Source organism: Poecilia formosa, unplaced genomic scaffold, assembly GCF_000485575.1.
Source record: "Poecilia formosa unplaced genomic scaffold, Poecilia_formosa-5.1.2 Scaffold38, whole genome shotgun sequence".
In the NCBI taxonomy this organism is placed as follows: Eukaryota; Metazoa; Chordata; class Actinopteri; order Cyprinodontiformes; family Poeciliidae; genus Poecilia; species Poecilia formosa.
In genome coordinates, this window is record NW_006799977.1 from 1,487,428 (window position 1) to 1,495,654 (window position 8,227).

Genomic DNA, 8,227 nt, shown 5'->3' on the forward strand with positions numbered 1-8,227 from the left:
GCAATGTATAACATGTTCTTTTTGTTTGCTTCATAATAGCACACAGACTTTATTTGGATTGGCTGTCATTACATAGGTAATCATTGAGAGGCTTACATTAAACTGGCCTAGTCTCCAGCTATTAAATGTCCAAATAGCTCTTTTTTTGTTGTGGAACTGGGTGATTTTAGAATAGCCTCCTGCTGGAAAAGGGCAATACAGGACAAAGACGTCATTCTGAAAGCACAGTAATAAGGCCAAGTGAAGAAATGAGGTCTCTTCTTGTCTGTTTGAAATGTTTCATCTGTTCCTGCACACTTGATGAAGTACGACAGGAAGACCATGATGACACAGTATTTTATTCCAGTCTCTTTTGAACTGTAATGAATAGTTAGTTCATTTTCAACAGAACAAAATGACATGTAATCTGGTCATCTTAAGTCTTAAATTCAAGTGAACACAAAGTCCAATGAATAGCAGTACATTGTATTCTTTTTCCCATGGGGGAAACATTATAAAGCATTCGAATTCTGCTATTTTATTAAACTTTGGATGCATTTTATAAATGCATTTCCCTTAGATGGAGCTCTTTTGCCACTCAAAGATAAAGAATGTTTGATAGAATCAAGAGCTTAAGCTCATTTGTGGAAGCATCATACTTAGAGATTGTTTCACTGTTACTAAAACTTGCGAATTACACAAAAGGTGACAAGCAGGCACCACTTAGAGGTGGTCTCTAGTTCTGTAAACCTTAATCATGACATTGTATGTCTCACAAATATCTTTGACTGTATTTTATTTTAACAAATTGGAACTTATCTTTCTTACATAAAACTTTTCAGAAACTCAAAATATTTTATAATAGTTTGAATAGTTTATTTGTGAAATGGAAATTACACATTTTCATTATGACAATACATTTTGAATTTAATTTCCAGGTTTGGGTGATAATAAAAAAAATAAAGTTAAACGCTGTAAGCGCAATAAAAAAAATACAGTAACTAATTATGAAACAAACAATAAGCATTACATTTTGTCCAATAACATCAACAAAATCATTAAGGAAACGTATGTCAAAAATGTTGATCAGTGTTCCAGTTACAAGAAAGGAAAGACAACTGTGGACAGGTAGCATTTTAACCTTCATTTAAAGGAACTCAGTGTTTCAGCATCGTTGCAGTTTTCTGGAAGTTTGTTCCAGATTAGTGGCACATGAAAACTGAATGCTGCTTCTTCATATTCAGGTTCTGGGGATGCAGAGCAGACCAGAACCAGGAGACCTGAGTGGTCTGGAAGGTTGATACAACAGCAACACGTGTTTAATGTACAGTATTTCAGTGATTTATAAACTCGCAGAAGTATTTTAAAGTATATGCTCTGAGTTACAGTGTAAGGACTTTAGAACTATAATGAACATAAACAAAATTGGGTGCAAAAATTTGAAGTTGAGGAATTTCCTCAACTCATACTGGAACAAAATTGGATGGCAAAACTTCAGCTTTGAAGTGTAGCCTGTAAGTATTCATTAGGGTTGGATTTAGGGCCTGTCCAGACACCGAGTGTTGACCTACCTGCTTTATTCAGTACAATTTTGACGTTTGCTTAGGATAGCTGTCTTGTTAGAACAGGCAACTGTTCAACTAATCTAACCAAATGTCACCTCAAATGAAAGGAAATTTGTCTGGATTTTCCAAAACAAACTAGAAACCATAAAACGCCCCAGCCAGTTATAAACCATATAATGCTTGAGTACCAGTATCCCTGTCCAACTGGTGAAACCAGTTCCACCGACTCCAAAATCAACACCTTCATGTTCAACTGATTTACATGTGCCAACATGCGTTTAATAAAAGTTTTATGGTCAAATAAGACAAAGATTGATCTGTTTGGCCACAAAACTACAACTGTTTTTGGAGGGATCAAACAGCCTTTCCAGTGAATGGTCATGGTAACATTGCCCTGAAAGCCTGATTTAGTTCCAGTGTAATAGCCAAATATATTCCCAGAATAAATCAAAATCATTGATTGGTGCATACAATGGATGGATCAATGGAAGGATCAGTTTGGTTTTATTTTTGTATTTGAATATGTAATTCTGACTGGATTACAAAAAATACACAAGCATGTGCATGCAATAGTTTAACTTGCATATTTCATTATCTACCCCTCCCAAAAATGATCAGTCAATAAAGAAAAAAATCCCAAAGGGATGACATTAATGTAACTGATGAGAACATGAGCATTTCTGGAGCTGTAACAGAAATCAGACCAAATCCCAGGAGCAGTGTGGAGAAAAGCAAAGCATTACCCATCATTTATTAAATTAATAGACTGTTAAATCATCTCGACACCAGTACCTTTAGAATTTAATCTTTGCTTAATGTGTTGTCTGACATTATCCCCAACAGTTTTTCATATCATGTCAAACAAAAAATGTTTCACAATCTTACAGAAAGTGAGCACATAGAAATGCTTCTAGATATGAGGCATTTATAGTCTGTGCTTTTTGCCAGCATTCTGCAAACATTGAGCATTGCTACCAATCATTTTGTCCTGGCTCCATGCTGCTTGCCAGCTATATTTCATCACATGAAAGCTGCATTCTTATGTATTTAAACAGACCAATGTAACTGTAAGATTTGCTTGTAATTGTGTCTTTAAGTATGGCCACGACCCCATGTAAGAAAAGGGACGTTTCCCCACCGTTGTGTGTTTTCACAAGATCGACAATATTCTCTGCCAGATTACTTTCCATTTATTGTTTAACCAAAAATTTGCAAGCCTAAACAGCAAGTGAGAAACTAAAGCAACTCCGCTTAGCTGAAGAAATGAACAGGCTTTTCATAGGGTGTGTGAGGTTAGCCAAGTCTCAGAGAATCCTAAAATAAAGGTTGACACTAATAGATGCAGAGGCACCATATGAATCATCAGTTTTACCGTCTCAGTTTTCCGGGTTTGGAGCCAAGTGTACAGGATGATGTGTGAGGCCATTAAAAACTGTAAGTAACGGTCCAAGATGAGCTGGAACATTTCTGACCACTCAGTAAAACTGAGTCGTGTGGAACAGAGGCTGGATTTCGTCCAGAGTTCTCACAGAATCTTCTACTTTCGCTAAATCAAGAGAAAAATAAATACTCCACAAGACACTGCACTTATATGGTTCATTGTCCTGTGTAGTGTGTGTCAGACAAAGAGACTACTGGACCTTTAATCGCAGGGAAGATGAAAGAAAATCAGATGGTGGGGATTTAATTTCTACCATGATAATTTAAAGCAGACTGTTTATAATGTCATTATAGTTTTCTTCTTTAGAAGTATAAATAATATAAATAAAATTAAGCCCACAATCAAACACTCTCTCACACTGGTTTCCTCCCACAGTCCAGACTGGTTAATTTAAGCAATCATGCAAGGACTGGTGACCTGTCCAGAGTGTACCTTGCCTCTTGCCCAATGACCACTAAAGACACAAGCAACCCTCCAAGATAAGCAGGTACAGACGATGTCTCTATTTCCAGGCTGATTGTTTCTCCAATTCTTCGCAGGATGTCAAAAGTTTGATCAGATTGAACAGAGAGCACATGAAAACATCCCTTTTCAAGTCGTACAGCTCATTCTCAGTGTGTCTGGACCACAGTTAACTCGTTCTAAGAGATGAATATGGCTTAATCTAAGCCATCCTATTTTGGCTCTGACTCTTTAGTTTAATTTTTCTGGACTGACTGTTCCACCTTAACCCTCCTGTAACTTTTACATGCATCCTTGCTCCAACATACCTGATCCAAATAGCTTAATTTCCTCACCAGCAGACATTCAGCTCTGCAGAGGTTCAGCAATATGCACCTCTCTTGTTTCAGGCGTGTTGGAGAAGGAATGCATCTGAAAGTTGCAGAATAGTTCTCGAGGACCAGACTTAAGCACCCCTGATTTAAACCATTATCTAGTTGCTCTGGCTTTAACTTAGGATTGTCCTCCATGTTTTTTGTGCCAGTACTGCTCTATATTGGAGATGGTGACAACTTCTTCCACATATTTGCTGTGTCTTTTTTCATGGCTTGAGGCAAGCTGTAAAGAGGAGTTCTTCTGGCTTTCATCTTGAAACTGTTGCTACAAGTAGCTGTCCTTTCGACAGATTCTCCCAGTGGAGACTTGGATCCTCACGGCTCCCACAGAGTTATCACCTGCTTCTTGTTTGCCTCTCTGACTAACGATCTTATATTATGGCGATTTCAGAAGACGGCAGTTGTTCCGTACTGTTTGAAGTTTTTGGACGATGAACTGAATAGTGTTCTGTTAGATTTCAAAGCTTGAAATATTGTTTTATAACCTAACCCTTGCTTTAAAATTCTCCACAACTTTCTCCCTAACTTATCTGCTGTGTTACTTTGTCTTCATGATGCTGTTTGTTCTCTAACAAATATCAGAGTTCTTCACAGAACAACTAGAATTATTCTAAGATTAAATTACACACAGATGGCCCTAATTAGGTGACTTACACACCACATGTGGTAATGTGACAATGTGAAAAAGAGGTATGAACACTTATGAAAACCTCGTACATCAGTTTTGACATGTCCGTTGGCCATTAAAGAGAGTTTCATCCCAGCTGTGTCTCTGAACAGTCTTCAGATAATCCAATAAAAGCTCAACTTTTAGATTTCACCAGAAATCTAAAAGTGAATAGAAAACTTGAAATATTGAATAGAAAACTTGGGAAAGCAAGAGGATGTCAGAGATATTCTGAGATAATTATCATTATCGTCCCTTCATTCTTATTTATTGACTGAGACATCCCTGCCAGCTGCGGAACAAAGCGCCTCCCTGTGCATGTCGTTTAGTCGCAGCCTCTGGCATCTGCTCTCAAAGAGACCTTTTGAACCCTAATCCCCCCTCCCCATATTAAAGGAAGATGACTTTCACCATGCCTGGTTGCAATTTTAATAATCTTATCTTATTATGAGGCAGGGTTACACTGATATAGATCAAGGAAAAAGAAACAGGGCAGATGTGTCTGAAATAATTTCACATCATGATTGGCCCCAGAAGTGAAGCGTTGACATCTGAATTCAAACCACCAAAAACACACTGGATGAAAATCATTTGGTTGTTTGTCCTATAAACGGCTCAGGAGTGAGACATGACTCACATAATGAATGTCATCTCACACATTTCCTTTTACTGTAATTAGCCTCGTCGGATTTTTATTTTGCTGGTATTTGCTCGACACATGATTTGACTGGAACATAAGAGCTTTCTGTGTGTTCATTGGAATCTTATGTGAAATGATGCACTCAGACATTATTTATACGTCCATTTTTTTCCCTCTTAAAGTAGCTCAGAAGTTAGATGAGTGTCTGGGAAAAAACTGAGCAAAGTTTGAGAAAGTTCAAGCTAACAGCAGAAAAAAATTATGTATATTAGATTCAATTGAGAAATGTAAATACTAAAAAGTTCCTACTTCAAAAATCCCTAGAAGGACTTGTCACTGCTCTCCTAAGAAAGAATAAATACATACTGATCTTTGGAATGATGAGCACAGACAATTTGGCACAGTGGAAATCAGATAACATGTATGTGAAGTGACTTTCACTTTTGGAAATTCTGGTAAAGTTTTAAAAATCAACTGACAAAGTTGCTGCTGAACCATAATCACTTTTTTTAATGAAAGCTTTTTTCACTAAACAAGCTAATGAAAAAAAAAAAAAATTAAAGTTTGTTCATCACACCTCTTGTGGGTTTTTTTGTTTTGTTTTTTGTTTTTAAGCCATTTAACTAGGAAATTATAAGGAAACCTTGAACTGTCAGTTCTGTCATTCACATTTTGAAGAGAGTCTAAGAGGTGACTGTTGGATGATTAGGGAGCTGAACTTCATTCCCTCTTCCAAATATCAATAAGCAGTAGCGCCTCCAACTGCATCCTCAGTTTTTTGCAGTTTAGACATACACATCTGCATTAAAACGTTTCACACAAACAAACATGCATACACCAGTGGCATCAGGGATGCCTCCCATGGCCTTAGGGACTTTGCTGGTGCTGTAGGGGAGCCCTGAGTGGGGGATGGTATGGTGGGATTACACTGTGCTCACCCTCCAACAGTCATGCTGAATTTTCCCCAGCAGGTTTGGAGTACTGGGGTGGAGCTGGGGTCCACAAAGTCTACAGCTTTACTGGAATTCAGAAGACAATCGGAACAGAAATGTACACAGCTTTACCCTATCTCATCCCTTACAGGAAACTTGGACAGTGTCATCTCCACCCTTTAGTTAACAGCAGCTCTACAGGGAGGATTTTGTGGGTAGATTAAAAGATAAAAGAGAAGGATGCTTTACGCTACCCATGGCTTTTTGAGTTTACATAGAGTCTAATTCAATCCTTTTGTTCTGTAGATGGTAACAAGCCAATCCAGACAATAATTGTTGCATGTTCTTTTGTTTTTCTGCAAGAGTTAAATCAAAACATGCCTCAGAGAAGATGATGTTTCTCTCTAATGAGGGTTGTGCTATGGTCTAACCAGGGATGCTAAATTGTTGCCATTCTTCTGACAGTAAAGTGTGTGATGAAAACACAAGCAGGGTCAAGATCTGTGTCAAAGAAGAGCTGAATGAAACTAGGTTTGGGGTTACGGAGAAGAAGTGATATGTTAACTGTATTGTAACACCTCTTAGATAAGCCTGTTAAGGTGACTGTGTGGCTGTTTAGCATGTCGACTGGCACAAGAGGCCTTTGTCTTTCCCCACACTTCCTCTCTCTGACATTCATCCTCGTCTGTCTTTGTCAAAACATGCATGACCACGAAGTAAACCTATGAGCTAAGTATTTAAATATGGTTTTAATACATTAGGTAATTTATCTTGTTGGTATGAAACGGTACACTAAACAACAGGTGGGTCATTATCAGAGAGCTTCATGTACAGTTTACCCATTCACATTACTCAGATCTGCGTTTTTTTTAGATGTCCATTCCTTCAAACACTTGCCTGTTAAAAAAAAAGAATTGCAGTTCATAGAAAAAATTCCACTTTCTGGCTTTATGTCTTGTTTTCTCATTCATCCATTTTTTAAAGCTGCTTTGTTCACCAGGAGCTAACGTCCGTCCCAAACTGGGGCCAACATGACCATACCAGGTACTTCTTGGGTCAGTCTAATCACAAATAACCTAACATGCATGGTTTTGGACTGGATTGTTGGAGAAAGCCGAGCTGTACAGACAGAACACATGGATGCAAATGGGGAACATGCTAACATCACAAAAAGACCTGCTCACCCACTGGAGGCCAAGCAGAGATTCAACTGCTGTGAGGCGACAAAGGCAACCAACTCACCGCCCTGCAGCCTAACAGTGTTGTTATTCTACAGTAAAAAGCTGTAGTCTTAATGAATTCATTAGACCTGTTAGATTTAAAAAAAACATTGGTGCATTTTCTCATCAATCTGTAAACAAGTTTGTTTTTTTCCCCCAGATCAAGGAGCTTATTGTATTTAACAGTTAAAATGTATATACCTTTAAATTTGGATAGTTAAAATTATTTTAATGTAATCATTGTATTTTGTTTATAGATGTTGATGTCTGTTGTAATTCTCTAGGCAAATCAAGTCAGACTATCAGAAATATTCATCATAACAACAATTAGCTTTGCTATGAGATTATGCTAACAAGCAATGTTTTAACTAGAACTTTCTTTCATTAGTTTTTCTTTGTTTGAACTATAGAGCTTTAAGGTTTTTCATGTTAAAATATGAAGCACAAATAACCTTGGATACACTCACAATCATACATAAAGGCAGTTTAGGACTATTGTGCAGCCCTGAAAAACGCTAACCTTTAGGACTGTCATCATTTATCAGACATCTAAAGATGTCCTGCAGGTTGTTCGACAGAGGCAATTCATTTGAACCCCAGTGAAAATGAAGCAAGATTATCTCTATATTTATTAAAATCTAGCCTGTAACTAACCTTTATCTGATTTTTCCTGGTCTCAAAAAGAATTTATAAAATGTAACAAAACTGGTTGAGGTGTTTTCAGTGATTCCCCTGAAAATACAAGTTAGACATTTATAATTAAAATCTTTAAATAGCTGTTTGAACGGTAACCTAAAAGCACTTTAAAATAGGTGATAAAAATGAAATAAATAAAAAATAAAAATATAATTCTGAAAACATAGTAATGTAATTTTTATGGAAATAGAGAAACCTCAGGTCGTTCCGTTGGTTTTCCTGCAGTGAACGCACGGTGGCGACACGTGTCT